The sequence below is a fragment of the Cyanistes caeruleus genome, chromosome 8 (genome assembly GCF_971803275.1).
Source record: "Cyanistes caeruleus chromosome 8, bCyaCae1.hap1.1, whole genome shotgun sequence".
Lineage (NCBI taxonomy): Eukaryota > Metazoa > Chordata > Aves > Passeriformes > Paridae > Cyanistes > Cyanistes caeruleus.
In genome coordinates, this window is record NC_141708.1 from 38060139 (window position 1) to 38083877 (window position 23739).

The window sequence follows — 23739 nt, forward strand, 5'->3', positions numbered from 1 at the left end:
TTTTAACAACAGGCTACTGAATAACCACGGGAACGAAACAAAAAAATTCTTATCTAAAGCTGGCATGAAATTAAACCACTCAGTGTAAAGCTGCTATGACATTAGAATTTGTGTTGTAGAGATCCGTTCACCACAAATTTCAGCTGCAGTGAACAAGACCCTCTAGGCTTTTGCATACAAAGCAGTCCTCATGTCCCCTGTTCAGCTTGTTGTACGAGGCTTGTGAGGAATAGTTGAAATTCAATTTTTCCAGCTTTAAACTGGAAGCTAAGGATACTGTTCTTTTTCTCTGCCTACAGCTAAGAGCACATTGAGAACAAGCTTATCAACAAGGAGGTGTTCCCATGCCTGCCTGCTGTGCACTGGGGCAGTAAAGAAGATAGCAGGCAGGATGTGACAAAGGACAGCAGATAGAGTGCCTCCACAAAAACAGGAAGTTCAAAAGGGATTGTTGTAATATTTTGGTGGTTAGTTCAAGCATATAGATTGGGTTAACTCTTCCACGACAAGACACTGGCTCTCTAAGCCCCTGGGAACCTGGGGAAACAGATCTTTGCCTGCAGAAAACAGCAACAATGGAAGAAATCAAATCATTCCAGGGTTATTATTGGCCACCTCACTGCAAAATACTCAGAACTACAGAAACAGAGACCTGCAGTGTGCAGCTTTTTTTTTTCCTAACCATCCAGGGCTGACAGGGGAGAAGCAGTCAATATTATTGCATGGCTCCCCTCTTTAAGAGCTGTTTACCTGTTTACTTCTCTTAAATGGGAAAGGCTAAGATGCTCTGCTTTAAAATCCTGGGACAGGTTAAAATCCAGATTAAAATCCTGGGGCACAGGACACCCCAGAACATCCTGCTCTCTGTTTCTGAAATCTGTCACTGGAAAAACTTTCCTACAGATTTGTGTGAGCTTTTTCTAAGGGAAAAGGCAAGACAAGTACTGGCTGGAGCACAAGACATTTATGGGACTGAAGGAGGCAGGTGAGAATGGTTACACTTAAAAGAGTAAGATGAAAAATGAGAAATGTGAGGACTACCATCAAATAGAATCTGCCTTAGTAGGAGGACTGAGATCAAAAAACCTCAGATAATCTGGCACAATTGCACATACACAATCCCAGTTTAATCTGGAGCTTTCAGACATTAACTACAACCATGTACCAGAACAGATACAACAGAGAAATATACAATTGATCTGGAAATCTAAGCAAAACATTCTATTTAGTTCAAGCATAGAGCCCCTAAATCCAATATTTTTATTTTTAATATCTTCTGAAAGCTAAAATCATCAAAATAATAAATTCACACAACGGATGCTTCACTGACAGCATGAAAAATCCTTTGAACCCCATTCCAAACTAAGTGCTCCCTTTATATGAAAGATAACTCTTAAGAATTTGTTCTACTACAAAGAACCTTCTTAGTTCAAGTCCTTCTGCTTCAAACAATACTCTGATCAATAAAAATCTCACACTGTGTTGGTTGTCTCACTGTGAGCTCTCAACAACCATGAGGCAATTATTTAAACTACACTTAGGATTATTTATTAAATAACTGAGGATGATGAACCATTTGGAGAGGGAGGAATCAACAACAGAATGAAAACATGCATCAAGACCTGCAGTCTCTCCCAGACAGAATTTCCCAACTAGACAAATGTACTTTACATAATTGTGAGGACTGTGCACTCTTCACAGAGCAAACTTGCTCTTCATTGAGCATTTCTGTAAGGAAACTCTGTCATGCCTAGCACAAAATGAGCCCAGACCCATATCTTCAAAACATGCCTTGCTGGTCCTTCAGAGCACTGTGTAGTGGTCTTCCAAGAGAAGGCAGACACAGCAATCATTGTCTTTAGCACTGCATAACACAGGGCCAGACCCACACTGCTAAAACAAGTGGCTGATATTCTATACACGCTATTTTAGTCCTGCTGCTCCTCTGGGGCTGTGTTCCACCCAGCCACAGGCCAGAGCGGGGAGGAGTTATATCTAAATAGCAAGGATTAGAGGTAAAAACGAGGCTCTTTCCTTCCTGGGACAATGTCCCAACCCTATTCAGGGGATCTCGAGCAGAAAAGAGGAAGAGACTGACCCCACGCTTCCTTTTGAATGGAGGGGAAAGGGGACAGGGTTACAAATTACAACCATTAGAAAACATTACAAGGGAGGCGTCATGGGAAGGGACCAACACTCAGAGGGTATATCTCTGGATCAAACCATTTTTCTTAGTTCATTACAGCTCCTACATACACACACCCCTCGTGAAATCTGAATTGGTGGAAAGATATTCCTGCTTTTAAAGAGGCAAAACAATATAAAAGCCTAATGCATAAAACTGGCATTTTCATGCCAACCTATGATATCAAAGACACAGTGTGGGGTTTCAATATGAACTTCTCTTTGGTACATTTGAGATTTCAAACCTGTCCACCCTTAAGCACCAAGGTAAAAAGTTACTGAAAACAAGCATATATTAAGTACCCTCCCTGTACTGGAGATGTGAAAGCGGGCCAGTAATAATTTCCATTTCCTAAGAAGAAGCTAAAAAAAAGAATCTATACTATCTCTAGAGTTAGCTGAGAAGAGAAAATGATATCACCACTAGAAACAGTTCCACAGAACTCTAGTTAAAAAGTGCAACTTCATTCAACCAAAACCAGTGAAATGTTCTCAGTTTCAACTAAAAAACTGATTGTTGTAGAATATTTAGGTTTGTTTATTTATTTATTTTTTTATTTTATTTTATTTAATATTTCAGTGTAAAAATATTTATTTTTATTTACTTTATTTATTTTTTATTCGTATATTTTATGTAAATCCTTCTCCATGCTGTATGAGAAGCTGAGGGATTTCACATTTGTTTTCCCCTTTGATTTGAAAAAAAAAGAAAATTAAAATAAAAATATTTAATATTTTTTATATAAAATAAAAATAAAAAAAAAATTAAATATGCTCACACAAAGGCACACACTTGTGCCTCACCTCACCAAACTGATTTGGTAATATTTTGGAGAACTTATACTGAATAGTTAATTTCAAAGAGCTCACAACAGAAGGTAAGAGATTCCTGCCTTCTCAAAAAAGACAGAAAAAATAATATACAATGTGCTTTCTTCTGGAAATGTGTAGGGCAGGACAACAAGCAAACAAAACCAGACACATAATCAAGGAACTTATCATTAAACCATTTCCATTACAACATTAACACTCATTTTTAGATCTAAAATTAGATTTTATTCTGAGAAATTTTATCTGACATGCATAGTCTTGAATAATTTGCCATATAAAAACATCTAATCTCATGCAGACCTTCTTACATCAAGTGCATACATACAACAAACATATACATCTTTGTACTTGAGGATGTTGGCCAGTGTAGCTCAGTTGTTTTCTTGTTTGGTGATAACTGAGGAATAATCCACTGGATTTGGTAGGCGGAAAACTGTAGCAGAAGTGCTATGAATAATCCTACTGACTTATAATTATGTCTTACTGTCATTATCTTTACAATTTTTCATACAAAAGATTAAGCAGTAATCAAATTGAGGAAGAACTGCAGCAGGATGAAAGGTATCTGCAGTGACAGTGATTATGTTTCTACCATCTTTACAATAACAATTCACCACCAGCTGTGGGCAATTCACTTTCTCATTCATTGAAATCGAGACTTTTCTCTTTTTAGAAATAAAGAAGAATTATTTTAATGCATTTAATTTAAATCAAACAGCATAGCAGAGCTCTCAAGACCCCTACTCAAAATTAGAGTGATCTGGTGGCCAAGCCCAGAGAGGTGCATAACATTAAAACTAACCCATTCAAAGGGGACATATCCTAAAGCCAAGTAAAATAATCAGCTTGAGAAGTGGGATTTGATTTCATTAAAGAGCATCAGTTCTAATGCCAAAATGACAGTTTGGACACATCTAAATGCATTTCTGAAAGGAAAAGTGGCTTTATCAAGTCATTTCTCAAAAGAAAAAATCTCCCAAATTATTCTTATTTCATCTGAAGAGATAAAACCTCATGGATTTGTAAGATATTCTTGTTTCCTGTTAGACCAGATTCCTGTGACAAAGTCAAAACCAATCTCACAGACCCACAGTCATTTCTCCAAATAGACATGGAGCTTGTTTCTTGTAGAGCCATTACACAGCACTTTCCCTCTAAATTCCCTCACCTTGGAGTTTGTCTGTTTAGGTGGGAAGATCCTAAAGCAGCAGTACATTTCCACATGATTCCAGTGAGAACTGACACACTGAGTAAAGCCATGCTGCCACCTCTGCACCAGCCAGAAGTGACTACCCAGGGAAAACAAAGACTAGTACAAGGACAGAACTACTGTTCCTTGCATTCTGTAGCCTGAGGGTTTCTGAAGCTGAAGACTTAGGAAGGACAGACCACTGCACTTAATATTCAACTGTACATGTTCTCTACAAACATCTCTTTCACCTGCACCTCATAAGCATGTTTGGCCTCCCTTTATGTTTATATTTAGGCCTCAAAATATCCCATGGACATGAATTATGTGATGCAACTACAACGTGTCAAAATAAGACGGGGTTTCATTTGCTTTAAATTCATGCTTGATAATTTTACCAGGTTTCCCATATGTGTTAACTCCAAGCAACAATGAGAAACCATCTTCAAATAAATCATCTTGTCCCTCTCCTCTCATAATGACTTTCTAGACCATTTTCATTTCTCCTCTTATTGTTTTTTCCAGGATGCCAATCCAGATTAGCTTTTACCCTATGTAGAAGCTGTTACATTTTTCTTAGCCTTCACTGCCTTCTTCCTACTTCTGCCCTGTGATCCAAGTGACCAGAATACAGCAAGTACCCCATGGAAATGTAGAGTGACACTTGCCTAACATTGACTCCTATCAAACTGCCATAGGTAAAACACCAGTTCCAATCATTGACATATGCACAGAAACAGCAGCTATTCAGTAAAGCTGTTCCATGAGAGATGTGGGAACACCTAACATTTTCAGCATTTGAAATAGTTTTGTTTTTCAGGTACCTATGGAACACAATACAGAGGAGGCATAAGTCCCCCCTATGTTCTGACCCCAAAGGCTCCCAGGAACACAGAAACCTATCCATGATCCCAGTTAAAAACAATGTACTTAAACCTCAGCTATTCCTGCTTAAATAATGCAGTGCAAAGATAGCTCTTTTCTATGTCTCAAAGCCTGAGAAGTCAGAGTCACTGTACCCCAAGACTTTTCTCCTTTGGAAGGTACAGAGAAGCATTACAAAAGGGCTTAATGTTTCCAGCATTCAAAAAGTGGGATGAAAACCAGAATGTTTCATCTATCAGGCTTTGAACTTTAGCATCACCCCAGAGAAAATATTTCATGGGCACTGCTCCTTAATCATGTGTTTTTCTGCACTAAAAATGTCAACTCCAGTTAGGGGATTAGGTATTTCTGGTTCTGGCTGAACTAGTTCCCTCACTTACCTTTATTTGACTATTTATCTCCTTAGGCTTAAAATAGGTCCAGTACCCACTCTGTCCCACACCAGATGATGTTTGACTTGAGGTCCCATCATGAGGCCAGCGTAGTGAACAGACATATTTCACGTTTCTGGCAAGAGCTCACTGATGTTCTCTTGCTCTGGAACTTCGCCTGAGCATTTACAAATCAGCCATACAAGGGCTGTGCCTGAAAAGCAGATGATGGATTACTCATTACATGTTGTAGCTGGCAGAAAGAAAATTAATGCTATGATTAACGAGGTTGCAGTTTCATTCTAAATAAGTACAGCTGACTCTGCCTAGCATCTATCTTAGCAGAAAATTTCCACCTTATTTTATAACATGGGCACAAGTTTAATGAAAATGAAGCCAAAATGGTGACTTGCATATTACTGAAGCTTAATGATTAAGGTAAGCCATAAGTGAAAGAAAACATGGAGCCACAGAACAGGTAAGCCATGATATATCTCCCAGTAGCAATATAACTCAGGCCTGATTTTAAAACAGATAGAAACTCTTGAAGTAGCAGCAAATAAATTGGAGAGGATACTAGTCCAAGAGCTAACTGTGTATATATGATTCAAAGCCTGCCTGCTGTCAGGTATTGACAGTATTTCTGCAATCATCTGGCCAAAGGGTTAATGGGATCAACAGTGTGACAAGTTCACACAGACACCACGAGGAGAAATATTGACTCAGCTCTGGCCTCAGATGCCTGCCTGCAGCTCTCCTTAGCATCAGAAGTGACTCCATGCACATGTCTGCTGTCAGCATTTCACTCACAGACATTCCTATCAGGAAGCATTTTGAATCCATTTCCTTCATTACTATTCAGCCCTCCCTCTCAGCAGGCATTGCCAGATGCAGCAACTTCCTCAAGCACTCCAGGAAGCTCCTATCTTCACTTATTTATGCAATTATATTTGGTTGCTTCCTTTAGTATGCAAAGGAGGTTGGTACCCAGAAACACAACACAAATGGTGTGTACTCAGCTGACCTCTGAAGGTCCTCCAGAGCCACACATCCACACCCAGTGCACATCTGGACATTAATCCCTCACATGATCACACTCAGGGCATGTGACAAGGAACCAATTAACAAGTGTGCATCACATCACACAACAGGCTGCTGCATTCTCACAAAGGCCCTGTGCACCCCTCCCCCTGCAGCCTCCATGAGGTGAGAGCCCAGAAATAAGGAATCCCAATCTCTGGGGATACTTACCTGAGCCAGGAAACAGCTTTGCTTTTAACACTGAATATGGACAATGACTTCTCTGTACCACTTGTTAATGCTGATGCAGAAATACAGCTGTTGAGAGATTTTATCTGCTCCACAATTTTCCCAGAGACACTTGAGGAGGTTCCATAACTAAATACAGAGAATTCCTTTTCAGCAGAACTGCAGCAGGATGGTAGAAGGGAAATGACCTTCCCACCTTCTGAGAAGAAGTACTCTTCACTTCCAGGGCGGCACATGACCATGTTATGGTAGTAAGGGCTACTGCCCTGTTAGAACACGTTTCTGAACCTGCAGATGCTGACACAGAATTCATGGAAGTGATAATGTCCAACACAATGGTTCCTATGCTGAAGCACAAGTCGACAAGGGATAATGCTGCTTAATGAAGCCAAAACAGGAGTGCAATTGCTAGTAAAGGAAAACAAAATCAAAATAAGTTACATTTGACAATGAGTTGTTTGTGCGAGCAAGTAAAGTATTGCCTTGCAGTTGCCAGTCTTTAAGGATATCACAGGCTTAGTTAGATGTTGCACAAGCCTAAGCGTGGAAGTGGCACAGAGCTCACTTAAAACTGAAAACAAGGTAAACCACAAAGAAAAAAATTATCTGCTAAAAATATATAATCTTTCCCCCAAATACATATACGACATTTATTTTTCTCTTACTTCAGTTGCTTTGTGTTCTCCAGTGATGGAGTGATTGTTAGTAGTTTATTATATCCTAAAGTCCACATGGCTGCTCAACCAAATGCTGTGTAAAGCGCTACTCTAAAGAAGGATACCTCGTGATTTCAGCCTACTCCTTCCTACTATTAAAATCATTGGCAGGATGGCTTCTAATCACCCCGAGGCTAACATAAGTAAAATTATACTCTGATCCTCAGAAAGACATCCAAGCTTTTGAATAGGTACTGTCTCAATACACAGAGTGGGCAGAGACCAATTCTTAATAAACCAAACTTTCCAAGAACTGCTAAGAGAAAGACTTGTGACAGGAAATTCTGGGATGAAGCTAAGCAATAAATGTAAAAGAACAAATTGAAGTTAGAAATGCAGAAGAGAAAATAAAACACCTTCAAATACAGTAGAAGGGAATCCTATCCTTAAAGAAGTGAACATTCATTACATATTCTTGAAAATTTTGTTCTTTCTGTGGAAAACAACACTGCAAAATGCCATGTAAGCCAAAAAACACTCTCCCTGTAGAAAAAAGATTGAATTTTAATAAATCAAACTTTTATCTTCTTTCCAAAAGAGACAATTGTAATCATTTAGTGTCAAGTGCTGTCTAAAACAAGCCAATTTTATTGCTCATCAAATCCACAACTTGCTGTTGAACAATGGCTGTTCCTAGAGAGAAATCCACATTTGATTGAAAGACTCCACATGGTGGAGAATCATCCTAATTTCTCAGGTAAACTGCAACTACTGATTCAGCAAGGCCAAGTGCTGCCATGGGGTCACCTCAAGCCCTGCAGCTCCAGGCTGGGGCAGAGGGGCTGGAAAGGGCCCGTCAGGAGAGGCCCTGGGGGTGCTGTGCCAGCTGCTGGACAGGAGCACAGGGGGGACAGGGGTTCCTGGGCTGGCCCTGCTGAGGGACCTCCAGGGCTGGGTCCAGTTCTGGGTCCTCCCAGCCAGAGAGCCCTGGAGGGGCTGGAGCGTGTCCAGGGAAGGGAACGGAGCTGGGGAAGGGGCTGGAGCCCCAGGAGCAGCTGAGGGAGCTGGGAAAGGGGCTCAGCCTGGAGCAAAGGAGGCTCAGGGGAACCTTCTGGCTCTGCACAACTCCCTGACAGGAGGGGACAGCCAGGGGGGGTCGGGCTCTGCTGCCAGGGAACAGGGACAGGACAAGGGGAAACGGCCTCAAGCTGTGCCAGGGGAGGCTCAGCTTGGACACCAGGAGGAATTTCTCCATGGCAAGGGAGCTCAGGCCTTGGCAGGGGCTGCCCAGGGAGCTTTGGAGTGCCCATGCCTGGAGGTGTCCAGGGAAGGGCTGGACGTGGCACTCAGTGCTCTGGGCTGGGGACAAGGTGGGGATCAGGCACAGCTTGGACTCCATGGGCTGGGAGGGATTTTCCAGCCTCAGTGATTCTGTGATTCTCTTATTATTCCCATTGATAAAAAGATGTGTCTTACTGTCAGTCCAGTTATCTGGATATCACTCCCAATCACCTTCTGCTATTATCTAACAAGCCTCTGTTATCAGAAGTCTTACCTGTGTACCCGGATGTGAGGCCATGATTGCATTATGTCTTGTGTTACCATGTAAGGTGTAACCAAAAGTATGTATTCTACTACCACCTACATGAGCTGTTAAAATGGGTGGAGCAGTGTACTTTATCTTTTTCATGACTCAACCATGATAACTCCCTCTGGGGAAGCAGCAGCCACACTGGAAGGCCATCTCTGCCAATGAGCCATCAAGGACTCCCCAGCATGACTCATAGAAGTACATCATCCTAGTGTGAAATACCCCACCCTGGGGGAGGAACCAAACATTCCATATAATCTGGGGCTGGAGACACCATGATACCACCACTGAATTCCAAGAGGACAAGAGCTCTCATTAACCACCAATGTACCTCCAGAGAAGGACCAGACCTTTCTATAGGATCACTGCTTCAACAAGACCACATCCATCACTCCATTCAGACTGCTGCCACCACTCTGACCAACAGGGTGTTAGGTCATATTATGACTTTGTCAGTTTAAGCCAGTGTTTCTCTTTATTGTAAGTTTTCCTATTAAATTGTAGTTCTGACTTGGAATATCTTGCAAGATATTTGTGTGGAGTTGATTCCTCCTGCTGGTTTTCTTTCAAACTAGCACACATTACTTCAATATTCACTTTGGGTCAACTTCATAGCTTGAGTTTCTCAAGCATTTACTCATTCTGGCAGGCCTTTCCAAAGTATGTATTTTAAAATAAAACAACATATTTCAGCAACATCATCACGAACACTTGCTCAAAAATGGTACCCCCTTGCTCTATCTGCAGGGTATTTGCAGTGTTCAAGGATCTCATGTTGTAGTCAGGTATTGCAACTGAACACTGATATTTAACTAAAACTAATTTCCCATGTCATGAGGAGACTTTACCTTTAAGGTAGTTGTGAGAGCTAAGGAAGTTAAAGTTGCTGGGGACTGAAAGGACTCTCTTCTCCTGACCAATTATTGGTCATTACTGGGGATTGACAGCAATTTTAACCATTGAAAAGGGAGATCAACTTGTGAACCCTACTTTAAGATGTAAAGTCAGGGCACTTGGGTTCTCTTTGTTTTCTGGCTGTGAAGGGTGGCGGAGCTCCAGGCCTCCCGTCCCTGCCCAGGCCATGCGGCCGGGCGGGGATGGGGTCGGGCCTGCCGCGGCTCCCGGCCGGGAGATGGGGGGGCCTGGGGAAGGTTTTCCTCGGGCCCGGGCCGGGCCGAGCCGATCTCTGGCTCGGCTGCAGGTTTTGCTGTAACTACATTCACTAAAAACTGTCCAGTGAAGAAGGAGAGAGGCTCAGGACCTGCAGCAAGCAGAGACAGCCACACTCTCCAGAGCAGCTATGAAGAACTTTCCATCGCAGACGGCTCCAGCTCCTGTTCGGCAGAGATCACCGAACCATCTACAAAAGCCTGGGCAAGATTTTAACTCTTTCATTACCCAGATGAGACTTGCAGATTAATCTTTTTATCCAGAGAGAGAAAAAGAGAGTGAGCAACATGAAAAGAGACTTTATAAACTACCAGTGACAGGAAAGAAAAGAAGCTTCAGGAAAGGTAGAGAATTAAGAAGATGCTTTAATTAAGCTGAAATATCTTTCTGTTAAAACTATGGAGATGGACAATGAAGTCCTGAAAAGAACTCCTTTAATTCATGATACAGTATCTAGGGAGGAATAAAGTGTTCAAAGTGTAAATTTGAGTAAAAAGTAGAGTAATTATGGTACAGTGAAGTGCTGGGAGATTTGAAGCCTTGAGAGGCAATGAGAAAACTGTTTTCTGGTGAAGCTCACAGAAACAGATGAAGAAGACTTTTTTGCCTTTGAATAACTTATCCTTAAAAATACTATCTCTAGACTCCTGGCCCATACATACTTCAGAGTGATGTGAAAATGGGAGGAGTGAACTCTAATAATAGCAGCTCTGAGCAGCTAACATTAGGGCAATGGAAAACTATAACAAAAATAGTTTTCTTGTGAGAAACTCCATAAATTAACAGGAAGAAACTTCTGTTTCTCTACAAAGACTGGTGAAAAGACTGTGGCAAGAATTGGGACTGTTTTAACCATCAAAGTTCCAAAGTTTTTGTCTCTGTTGTCATGTGAACAAGGGAATAGTGGGTAGATAGGGGATGAAAAGGTTTTTCTGGAAGTTTATTCTGGTGTTCTTATTATTGTAGTTTGTCAATAAACTTTCCTTTTTTTTCCTTTTAAGTTTTATGCCTGTTTTGCTCTTGTTCTAATCCATATCTCACAGCAAGAAATAAGTAATTTTCTTAGCTATTGGTTTAAAACCATGACACTGGGCCGGGTCGATCTCTGGCTCGGCTGCAGGTTTTGCTGTGACTAAATTTACTAGAGACTGCTGAGTGAAGAAGGAGAGAGGCTCTGGACCTGCAGCGGGCTGGGGCGGCGACTACACTCTCCAGAGCAGCCATGAGGAATTTTCTATCGCAGACGGCTCCAGCTCCTGCACCGGCAGAAATCACAGAACCATCTACAAAGCCTGGGCAAGATTTTAAACTTTTCATTTCTCAGATGAGACTTGCAGATTAATCTTTTTTTATCCAGAAAAGGAAAAAGAGAGTGATCAGCATGAAAAGAGACTTTATAAACTACCAGTGACAAGAAAGAAAAGAAGCTTCAAGAAAGGTAGAGAATTAAGAAGATGCTTTAATTAAGCTGAAATATTTTTCTGTTAAAGCTATGGAGATGGACAATAAAGTCCTGAAAGAACTCCTTTAGTTCATGACCATATATAGGGAGGAATAGAGTGTTCAAAGTGAAAATTTCGAGTAAAAAGTAGAGTGATTGTGATATAGTGAAGTGCTGGAAACAGTGAAGCGAAAATTTGAAGCCTTGGGGGACAATGAGAAAACTGTTTTCTAGTGAAGCTCACAGAAACAGATGAAGAAGACTTTTTTGCTTTTGAATTACTTATCCTTGAAATGCCATCCCTAGACTGATGGCCCATACACACTTCAGAGTGATGTGAAATGAGAGAAGTGAGCTCTGATAACAGCAGTTCAGGGAAACTAACATCAGAGCAATGGAAAACTATAACTAAAATAGTTTTCTTGTGAGAAACTCCATAAATTAACTGGAAGAAACTTCTGTTTCTCTACAGAGACTGGTGAAAAGACTGTAGCAGGAATTTGGACTGTTTTAACCACCAAAGTTGCAAAGTTTTTGTCTCTGTTGTCATGTGAACAAGGGAATAGTGGGTAGATAAGAGATGAAAAGGTTTTTCTGGAAGTTTATTCTGGTGTTCTTATTATTGTAGTTTGTCAATAAACTTTCTTTATTCCTTTTAAGTTTTATGCCTGTTTTGCTCTTGTTCTAATCCATATCTCACAGCAAGAAATAAGTAATTTTTTTGTTAGTTACTGGTTTAAAACCACGACACCCCATTTTGAAAAAAGCCCCACACTTTTTTTACCTTAGATATATGGTCAAGTAATTACTTTAGGTTTTGAACAACCTGCAGAGGAGCTCAGTGATTTAACACATACATCAAATGAGTAAAATCAAAGAAAATAAAATGCCCCATTTTTAGAACAGATTCTAAGAGCCAGACTGCAAAATTTTCTCACAAGGAGGATCCAAAACCCCTGAGCACTAGACAGAAGGCACCTACACCGTATCAGGCACTGACACAGCACAGGTACCTCCATGTGTTCTGATCCAGAGCCTAGAAGTCTCTCTGAAAAGCTTCTGTTCCAAAATACTGTGCTGTGATCTGGGTTCTTGTAGAGAATATTTTAGCAGAACAAGGGCATGATATTTGAACAAAAGCCTGTCTGCACAAACCAGCTTTCAGTCCAGGTAACAATATTAAAGGCAGTGTCCTTGAAACTCTCCTGGAACAGCAAGAATAAAGAAACAATGGCATTGTGTACTTAGAAAAGAATGTAAAACAATATGTACTAACCAATAGCAGCTTGTTAAGCCTGCAAACCCTGTAGGATGCCATAAAAGTGTGCTAAAGATGGAAATAAACAACGTTCATTATACCTCTATGAGGACTCAGTGAATAGTCTGAGCGGTTTTCCATTAGGTTCTTACTGGAGAAGTCTATAGAAAAGTACTAGGACAGAGCACTGGATTCCAGCAACTATTTCCAGGTTGACTACTGAGTTTTCTGAATAGATGTTCCAGGAGTGTTATCTGGAAGAAAAGACTGCTTCTCCTGCTCTCTCATCCCTGCTTTGCAGGTACAAGCCCCTCATGGTCTCTGGGACAGGACTTCAGCTTTGAAAGTCCATGTTGAGTGCCTTTGCCCCACAGGAAGCCTTTACTACCTTAACTTCCAAGCAAGCAGGACATATGACTTTCAATTCCCTTACCCAAGGAAGGGAAGATTAAAAGTATGTTTTTAAGGAAATATTTATAGTCAGAGAGACACATATAAAACTACTCTAGGTAACATACATTAAGTTGCATGTCACTAAAAACCAAACAGATTTGCTTACCCAGAGCCTTGCAGGATTTTTGTTATAACTAAAAAGATCAGATGTAACACAAGAACATAAAAATATGGTAAAATTATCGATAGAGAAAAAACCCTCCTTAATTAGGATCTGTCACATACATAGAAACTGACCAGAGGCTGAATTGAGTCTGTGAATTGAGCCCTCAAATTTCTCCTAATAAATGTTTTAATTAATTTTTATGGCCTAAGAGGAGAGCTACTTAAATCTAGTATGACACAAACTCAGAGGTCATCCTTAGAAAATATTTTAAGGAATATTTTGGAGGTACCGGAAATCTTTGCTGTTACAAGGAAACAGGATGAAATCTAGCAGAAAAAAATCAGCTCCTTAGGATTTAGAATTTCAGAGAAAGGTAAATTGTTTTGGAAAAATGAGAGTTCATAAACTGCAAACACTGAAGTGGAATGAGATTTTAAAAAAACAACTATGGTAAATATTTCTTTATTTCCAACTGTATCCAGTTAATGAAAATTCACTGTTAAATATTCTCACAGATGTACACCAAAAAAAAACTAAGTACTGAAATGGGGAACTGAACCTTCTCAGAGCTCTACATAATACCCAGTTTAAGTATAATGCATATTTTAAAAAGTAGCAAAATTACAAAGGGCATATTCTTTCTGAAATATTGTAATATTATATCTTAGCCACTGTTCATCCAGTCCTTGAATAATCTAATTTCCTTCCAAAGATAACAGTTATTTTGTTCTGTCTGAACCTATGGAAAAAGAGCAGACCCTATTGAACCCAATCTCACCAATGCTTCCCTGCCTTCTTAATCTAGTTTTTGATATTGTTTTATTTTTAAATCTCACAGAGAGGTCACAGAGGCACTGCAATATTCTTCATACAGAAAATAAAATTGTACAGATATACTTGGAAAATAATGCAAACCTTTATAAGTAAGCTAAGTCCTCAACTGGACTTTTATTTTTTAATAAACTGAGAGGAATGATCTCTTGCAGTGTTCTCGATACTTTGATCACCCAAGTCTTTTGATTAAAAAAGTATTGTGTTATTCTGTGTCCGATCCAATGTGACTGCAAACAGACTCAGCTGATGAACAACACTCTGTAATTCTGAATTATTTATTTCCTTTTTGTATTGTTCAATACAGCATTTGTCAAAGAAATATCAGAAGTACTGTTGCTCTCTTAATGGTCTATGGATATGAACAAAGTTCGGATAATTAAGAAAAAACACACTTTTTTTTCTCTAATCTGTTAAAGTAATTTGAATGTATTTTTCCCTGTTAAAAATAGCAACGCTAAACTGAAATTATGAAAAAGCTCGATATAATTTAAGAGGACAATAGAGTTAACACAGTTCAGTAGCTGTTCCTTACCTCCTCTGTTTCTTCAGCTTTCTAAAATTATTTTAATAATTGGTCTTTTAAACCACATTTTCTATGGATTGCATCCTGGCTATGAATGCAAGCTAAAAAGTGTTGGCTTTAAATAATAATATCTATATTTTTCTTTTTCCACTTAAGACAGGAAAAACTTCAAAACCCCCAGATTTTGAGAAATTAATTCTTTTTAGGAACAATAAGGCTCTTTCCTCCAGTCTTGCTACAGAGACTGTAACATCACAATACAACTTGCACTCCACTAACTTTAGCTGAAGCAGAGGATGAGCACCTCGAGCCCTTTGGCATGCTGGCACAGTCTGGCAGCACATGGAAAACATGTTATTGAAATTACTCAACTGTGTATGAAATAACTAGAAGCTAAATATTGTTTGTAGAAATCACTGGGGAAGTACTTTATGTAATGGATAAAGTCAGTAAAATGGAACTGTTCATGGAAAATTTCTGACCAGAAAAGAAAAATACATGAAGAATACAAAGAAATTACTAGCAAAGAACTCTTTATCAGTTAGATTCATCACAAAAGGAAAAGAATAGCAATTATATCATTTGCTGCTCCAGGAGATGAAGTACACACATGACTTGGAATGTTTTTGCTAATAGGCTGCACCTATTACAGTGCATTAGAATAAAGAAAAGATAATTCTTAATCTCATTTCTACAAGCATTTAAATGTTGAACCCTAATAAAAGGACCTAGTTAGATTACATTGATAAATGCAAATCTCTTCAAAATATCTGCAAGCAAACACATGTGCCTCAATGGTTTCCAATGAGAATTGACAAGTGGAAAGAAGATGGCAACATGGAAGACTTCAGCTCTCCTAGAGCCATGAGCTATGAAAGCTCTCAGAGGTTCATGTTTTAGATTTGGCAAGCTCAGAAAATATCTTTAATTGGCAATCACCTGAGCAAAGATTACAACTAAGGTGAGCAAGGACAGAGACACGCACTCATTAAACCATCAATGGGAATTTTTCATGTAGACCTAACCCCATAAAATGTTTGGAAAAGGAAGACAAAACTGAAAAAATGAATAATACCCAGAAAAACAGAGTAGTAGAAGGCATTGAAAAGTTTTAAGATAACTCAGGCTCGAATGAGCATTTCTTGCCTGGAAATATAGCTACCAGGTCATATAGCCTTGTACTTTACCAAAATAACAAATAAAGATGGAAAAGAAGGGTGCAAATATTGCAGGCCATGAGAGGGGCTCCTGGAACCAGCCCCTTAAGGAATCCAGGGCACTGCAGGTGAGCTTCAGCTATGCTCACCAAGGATTCAAGGTGTTTGATCAGTTCCAGTTAGGTAACTTTCAACCTATTCTATATCCAAGCATCTTCTGTTTGATTCTTTCCCATCCTTCAGGTTTTGCTTCTCACATTTTGCCTTTCTAAACACTTCCCAAGGCCTCAGCCCCCAGGGACCTACAGAGACTAATTAGAAAGGAAAAGTGAGAGCTCTCAATCCTGCCACAAGCTGACTTCATTTACCCTGTGCCTACTTTTTCTCTTCCCCCCTTTGGTTAAAACCAGTACATCAGCTGTTCAAATTTAGATCCATTAGCTGGAAAATTAAGCAATCAATGCAGACAACATCTGTGGACAATGATTTATCAAACACTGTTATAGGAACCGAAGTATAAATTTAAGCCAACTTCGAGAGCTGGAGGCTTAATATATCTTCAGGAAAAAAAAATAAAATAAAAAGTGAGAGAGAATGACTCTTCACAGAACCTAAACCTCCTGGCAATTAGAAATGGGGAGATATTCATAGGTGTAATGAATAACAAAGAAGAAACCATTAGAACAGCCCAGGAAGGATAATTTCCAAAGAATAGTTTTATTTTAATCTCTGCAGAACAACAGTCAGTGATCTGATTTTGTACATGCCGCTGAACTTAAGCTATATGATACAAATCCTGTAGTTACTCAATATTTAAAAGTGGTTTTGAGGAAAAAATAAATTACTGGAGAACAATGGTAGCTCTTCTAATCAAGGTAATTGTGAATGTGATTTTGTGTTATCTTGATTAAACAACTATTTTGCAGACTGTTGACAAGTTTCATTAAGAGCAAATTATATTTTCTCCCCTGAAAAAATAAGAGAGCATTAGAGGGAATTATCAGTCCTCACTGATTTTATCAAAGATTATATCAATATTTGATTTTTTTATCAGAAAGCCTCTCATGCAAAATACTGCAGATCTTTTACACCGATCTGCTTTCAAGAAGCAATGAAAGCAGCTACAAATGCCAACAGAATATACTCATGGCACCAAATAATATATACTTTTGATGGTAAATATAAAAAGGTTTATCAGGTGAAAGATACCTTCCCCTGCACTGCCCTATTCCCAAACTCCTGTGATATTTCTTACCACAGAAAACTGGGAATTTATACACTCCTGTCCAAAAACTGTGTTACTATGGGGGGATGTTCTCAACAGGAAAACAACAAGATGATTACACCTCTGTCTCCACCAAAAGACAAAAAAAAGTAGTGAATAATTTGGTTTTTTAATTCAATCTAAAAAAGTTCCTGTTTTTTGGGGGGTTGAAGATTTTAATTATTCACAGAGTTCTGTATAGTAGTCACATAATTTTTACAATACTTTTTTGACATTGCTTATGAGTTTGAGAGCTTCAAACCAACCAATTTGGACACAAATTCCTACACATTCCTATTTAATCAAAATGTCTTTTTTTTACCCACATTTCAATCAAGTACTCGATTCAAATTATTTTTCATAACTACTTAGATTGGACTCTGAGACCAATTAGAGGCACTGGAAATACAAGCCATAAGTACCCCCATCACCTTCTTGTTTCTTACAGATACATAAATTAACCCTTCTCCACATATGTTGCACATCCTGTCCCAATGTTTTCTTCTAAATTAAGACTAAACTGGATAGCTTATCACAAGCCCTTCATTTTTTTGGCACCACCATAAAGACTTTAATATCTTTATATATTTGCATAGAGGGAGCTCTAAGTGCAATATTAGTCAGGCAAGAACAAAAGTAGAATTCTGCCTTTAAATTGAGATCCAAACCTTTCTTAACCACTTGAATAGAGCAGGAAGACTCCTACTCCCCAGCAGACATATCAAGTACAATATTATGGGGCAATTTAAGGAGCAAAGGTTTTTGTGAAGTGGTCAGCAAAATAAATGTTTAGTCATACCCAAACTGAGGTCACACACAGTGAATTTTATGTGACAAAAAATATATAGTCAGTATTAGGTTCAAAAATCAGCAGTGTCACATCTGGTGTTTCTTTTATCCATTGTATTGGGGTTGATCACTTCTGTCTTAGGTGAAAGGATGAGAGGAAATGGCTTTAATTTGCACCAAGAGAAATTCAGGGTAGATATTGGAAACATTTTTTCCCTGAAAGAATAGTCAGGGATTGGAATAAGTTGCTCAGGGAAGTGGAGGAGTCACCATCTCTGGAAGTGTTCAAGAGGCATCTGGATGTGGGTTCTGGGACATGGTTTAGGGGTGATGATGTGCTGGGGGAATGGTTGGACTGGATTGTCTTGAAGGTCTCCTCTCACGATGATGACCCAGATTCCATGTGACACAGGTTCCAGGATGAGGTCAAGACCCGGCTGTGAAGCTATGAGAGACCAGAAAGATTGATGTCTTGAGACATTTTGGGGTGGATGTGTGTGGGGGAAGGGGCAGGCCAGGCCTTGCCCTGGTGAAGCAGCGCTCTGCCCTGTAACCCCCAGCCCCCTAGAGCCTGTGTCCCAGACTGGCAGAGCTGCCAGCCCCTGGCACACTGGAGGTGATGCCTCACAAGCCACCTCTGGAGCCCCTAAGCCAGCTGCTGAGTGACCAAATGACTGCAAGTCCCGCGTGGGGGAAGGGCTCAGCAAATCCAAGGGGTATTTAGGGCCAAACACAGGACAGTCAGATGTCAACCCTATCTCCTCTGGGCATTTCTGTTAGCTGAACACCCCTGGAACCCAGGAGCAGGTAACTATATGTGTCCTTTGCTTTGTCTTTTCTGTCTTTTTCTTCTAATTCTATCTTCTCAGAATTTTTTTAGTAACTTAAAGTTGATTTGGCTTATAGTTTGCTAAGTTGGATGGGGCCAGTTAATGCTTTGATAAGTGTTTGATGTTGATTAAATATTGCACTAAACCTTCTGCAATAGTTCTCTAGTTTTTTTGAAGTTGCTTGGTAATGTTCTTTCTCTTATTTGACTTCTTGAGAATATCTTGTGGGTATTTCTTCAGTGTTTCTAACCCAGAATGTATGAACAATCATAAGCCTATTTAAAAACCCTTTTGAGTGAATTGTTTGAGGCCTTACAGAAGCATACACAGTGGAGCCAGTGCAGGCCACTGTGGAGCTTGTGCAGGGCTGCGTGGGAGGCACAGTCCCGCAGAAGTGAGCCCTGGGCTCCAAGTCAACACCACATATCACCAGTTATCCCACCTTCCTAAAAGGTGGCAGCAGCTCCCAGCTCCCAGTAGCTCCCACCAGCACACTTCACCTCTTATTTAGGTTTAATTAATATCAAGCCCCTGTCTCTGGAAAGCTGCCAGGCTGAGCATAGAGCAGTTCACTTCCATCTGGCTTCTCTCTGTAGCAGGTGAGCTGCCAAGGCAGGAATTTGCACAGCTTCAGAGTGAGCTGCATGTAAATCTCCCAGCTTCAGGAAAATCATACCGTGTTTGACTTGGCCTTTAGACACACACTCAAGAATAACAGAGGCTGCAGTGACTTCTGGGAAGTAACTCTGCAATGGTGAAACTGAGTCCAGACAAAAATACACTGTTCAACAGGACACATGATCATTGTAACAGGGAAGACTGAACAGAGGCCTCTGGCAAAGAAATCAGAATTTTTACTTTATAAACGGAATTTTTGGATGAATTCATGCTGAGCAAAGATTATACATGATGAAAACCCTCTCCATGGGGAAGAGTCTTAATCTTTTATCCTATTTTGTACATCCCTACAAATTCACAGAATCATGGAATGGTTTGGGTTGTAAAGGATCTTAAAGCTCACTGTGTTCCACCCCCTGCCATGGACAGGGACACTTTCCACTATCCTAGGGTGCTCTAAGCCCCATCCAGCCTGGCCTTCAACACATCCAGGGATCCAGGGGCAGCCACTGCTTCTCTGTGCCAGGGCCTCACCACCCTCATATTCCTTCCCAATATCTCATCCAACCCTGCCCTCTGGCAATGGGAAGCCATTCCCCCTTGTCCTTGCACACTAGACCCTTCCAAAATATCTTTCTCCACATCCTGGTTTAAAGGACAGATGTCTGCCAAGGAAAGCTGGAACCCTTGGAATGGAAAATATGACCCCCTTCCCTCTGAGTTGTTATAACTTTGAAGTTAAGGAATTTTCAGGTAAAGATATGGGAAAATGAATAACAGTTCTTTACTAGCATGTACATGTATAACAAGGCAAACATACCACAGCAAATGGCAGCAACAACAAACAGAAGAGCAACCCAGTTACACCCTTCTCTCACCGGCAGGAACTTTCCCCTTGGGTGTAGTTACGGTCACAGCCAGCGGAGGCGCTGGTGGCTCCTGGCCAGGCAGAGTGGGTGCGATGAGTCCCCCGCAGCTGCAGGGGGCACTGTGGCAGGAGCGCAGCCGCGTGTGTGCGGTAATGGCGGGCACAGCCAGCAGAAAGGGATGGGGAAGGGGCTTCTTTTATGAGCCCCCAGGGGCAGGTGACCCTGGTGCCCACTCTGGATAGCAAAATGAGCTGGGACCTTGGAGCAGTGGCTGGAATGGCAGAGGCAAACAGACCCCCGACAACAGCAAATCTAAGTGTAGCACTAAGCCCCAAGCAGTGGCAGAAGCAGAGGCAGCAGGGGTCCAGGCAGACGTAGGATGTAGGGGTAAAGTGTAGGAAAAAACCCAAAGCAGCAACAGAAAACAGTGGGGCTGGGCAGTAGCAGCCAGGCTCCCAAAAACAGCTGACAGGTGCTACCTCAGAGAGGGCAGGGGGGAAGAGTCACGGGTTTTCCTTTGAGGCACCTGAGTAGATGGTGAGGGTTCTTTTCAGTGAGATTGGGTGTTGAAAAGGCTGCTCTTACCCACAGTAGGAGAAGCAATAAAAGACAGAACTCCACAGTGGCAGAAAATTCTTCCCACAGCAACCTGGCCATCTTCCCTCCAATCTGAGAGCAAGAGCAAGTGAGGAGCTGAGCCCATTCCTTCACCCCCCAGCAAAAATCTTGCAGTATCTCTGCACTTCCCAAGAAAAGGCTCCCAAGTAAGGAGACTGCAGTCAGCTGCACCCTTCCCCCTTCTCCTCCTCTTAGCCACAAGTATTGTCATTACCATTTTTAAGGCAACAAATTCCAGAGAAAATTCCCTGAGAAAAAAATTAAAAATAAAAGGAAAAATCCTAACCTCTAATACTCCATCTTTCCTCAGCTCCTTCAGGCAGGACAACTGCAGAATTTCTGCAGAAGCAATCCCTGAAGCAAAGCACCGACCCCTATCAACTACTGACTCACAAAAAACATAAACCACCATTTTTCCCAGTCTAGAAGAACCCCAGAGACACAAAAAGGAGCTGTTCCAGCATCCCTTCCTCTTTATGTCACAAAGAGTCCCAGACAGACCCTTGGGGACACATGTTCAAGTGTTTGTGAGTGTTAGGGAATTACACTGATGTAAGAATGAATAGCAACCAAGGAAATAAATCTGATTTGAAATTCTGTAAAATAAAATTATTTTCCCTTAAGTTTACACATTTAGTTTAGTCATGAAAACTTTCAAAAAGAACCACTAGGTTTTATTTTATGTATAAAATATTTTTATTACCTTTGAGACTTGCAAGAAACTGATAAACATTTACATTTACTGTAAAAAAAATAAGTTTCTGAGTAAACAATGTATTATATATTTGTCTTAATTGGGCTGATTTTAGCCTCCTTAAATTCTGCCTAATTTTTTAGCTTGGATTTTTATTTGTTGCAGAGTTTCTCATAAAAATCTGCAAACAAATTACAAACTGTGGTTAATGAGCAATGCATAAACCTTCTCTTTTTTTTTTTTTGTAATTTGTACCATCTGCTTTGGCTGTTTTATTATCAGCCTGTAAGCCAGTAATCTATCCACTTTATTTCCTATCTCATTTGGAAAAATGAAGAAATCTGCTTGAGTTTTCAAACTCCCTGTATTCTCAGAGGTTTTTTTGAGTGATGCCCTTTTGTCCAATTGGCCTCATGCTTTCATTTTCTTCACTGCAAAATTGAGATTTCCAGTTCCATTTAAAAAGCCCTTTGGATTTCCAACACACCCCAGACAGGACAGCAATTCCAAGATCAAATCAATCTATTTTACCCTTCTTCCTCATTGCTAATAAGCAAAAATACATCTTTTCCTCCCCACCATTCCTATTGCAATCTTTACTGACTACAGATTTGTCATAAAATACATCTATGGATTTGCAGGAAAAAAAATAAAAACTGGAGTATTTATGTCTTGTCTATCCATGTAAAAGTATTTCAGCACAGCCTTTTCTCTGTGCACTACAGTTTAATATGTGCTTTGATAGAGATGATCCTTCCCTTCCAGGCAGGGCCAGCAAAATTCTGTACGTCTGTATTTTGACATGTTCCATCACAGAAGTATCATTAGGATGTTAATCTAATTAAATTCCCTCATTTTGACAAAAATATCATTAAAAACTTGAATGATTCTCTTCTGGGCTTGGCTAGTACTGCATATAAATAGACAAGAGTAAAAACAGGACCAAGTTTTTTTAAAAATCAATGAAAAATCACTTAAATTCAGTGCTCTGTGGAATACAACTATCACTAAGTAGGTTAAGGAAAAGTTTCATCGTGGTCTCTCCTGTCAAATTTAGCCATTATTTTCAGAACTGACAGTTGGGTACCATTTGTTCTTTATAATGGAATGTCTGACTTGAGGAAAAGTTGGAAAACCAGCAGCAAGAACAAGGCTTTATTTAATGAGGGTGAATTTGTGAGAAATGATCCCAAAGTGAGCAACCATTAACCACTAAGCTGAAAAACAGCTTTTGAATCCTCTGCAGATATCCCAGCAGAGCTGCTGTTCTAGTGCTAAACTCTACAGAAACTTTAATCCACTTTGCACCCAGAAAGAGGCATGGGAGTTAATTACAGTTTCAAATGTAAGCTCAAGGGAACTTAGCCTGGACAGGTGTTAAGTTTGGTGCTGAAAATGGTACTGAACTGAGTGGAAAAAAAAAAAGTTTGGACAGACATTCTGAGGTGCCATGACTCTCTTGGGCATGCTGTGTACAAAAGGAACCTGGCAGAGTCTGTTATGAGTTCACGTATTTGTTAGCCTTCACCAGCTGTATTTTCTCACTTCTTTGTGCTCTCACATACATTATAGCACTTCAGCAATAACCAGGACAACAGCAAAGCTTGCTGTTTCCCATGTTTTCTGATTTGCTATTTGTTTTCTTAATCAAAACAAGCCTAACTGAACAATTTGTATTGTTTTTAGTTTATTCTCAGTAAATTTCTGTGATAAGAAGAACCTCATCTTCCCAGATACATTAACTTGCCAAAACAGAGAAGAGTGAGAAGGTACCTACTGTAAACCACTTTGAAAGCAGAAGAAGGACCATGGGAAACATTCATGTCTCCTAAATGCAACGATTTAAAAGTTGTCTTGATGCACGGAAAAGACTCCACAACTTGTTAAAGTTGTAAAGTTCATATATATTTTCAGCATTGGGCATATGTAGGATCATTCCCAAAGGCATATGTATAGAGAGAAAAGATGCTTTCCCTTTTATTCTCTACAATCTAGGACTACACAATATGCCTAATTCATTCCCTAGCTCCCCCTAGCCTCACTTTATGTGGTAATTAGCTTCAGGTCCTGTCTGCACTTGTGCCTCCCAATTTGGGGGTCATCAATGGTCTTTTGATGAAGGCTTCTAAGCTATTCTTC

General features: G+C 40.1%; 1 long non-coding RNA gene across 1 annotated transcript; it reads right to left on the reverse strand.

Moving 5' to 3' along the window:
- Positions 1–3217: 3217 nt before the first annotated feature.
- Positions 3218–10278, reverse strand: LOC111931616 (uncharacterized). The gene is made up of 3 exons (XR_002865690.2): positions 9825–10278; positions 6712–7137; positions 3218–5674 (listed from the first exon to the last, which is right to left on the reverse strand). It is a non-coding gene; the product is annotated as an uncharacterized LOC111931616 (long non-coding RNA).
- Positions 10279–23739: the final 13461 nt, after the last annotated feature.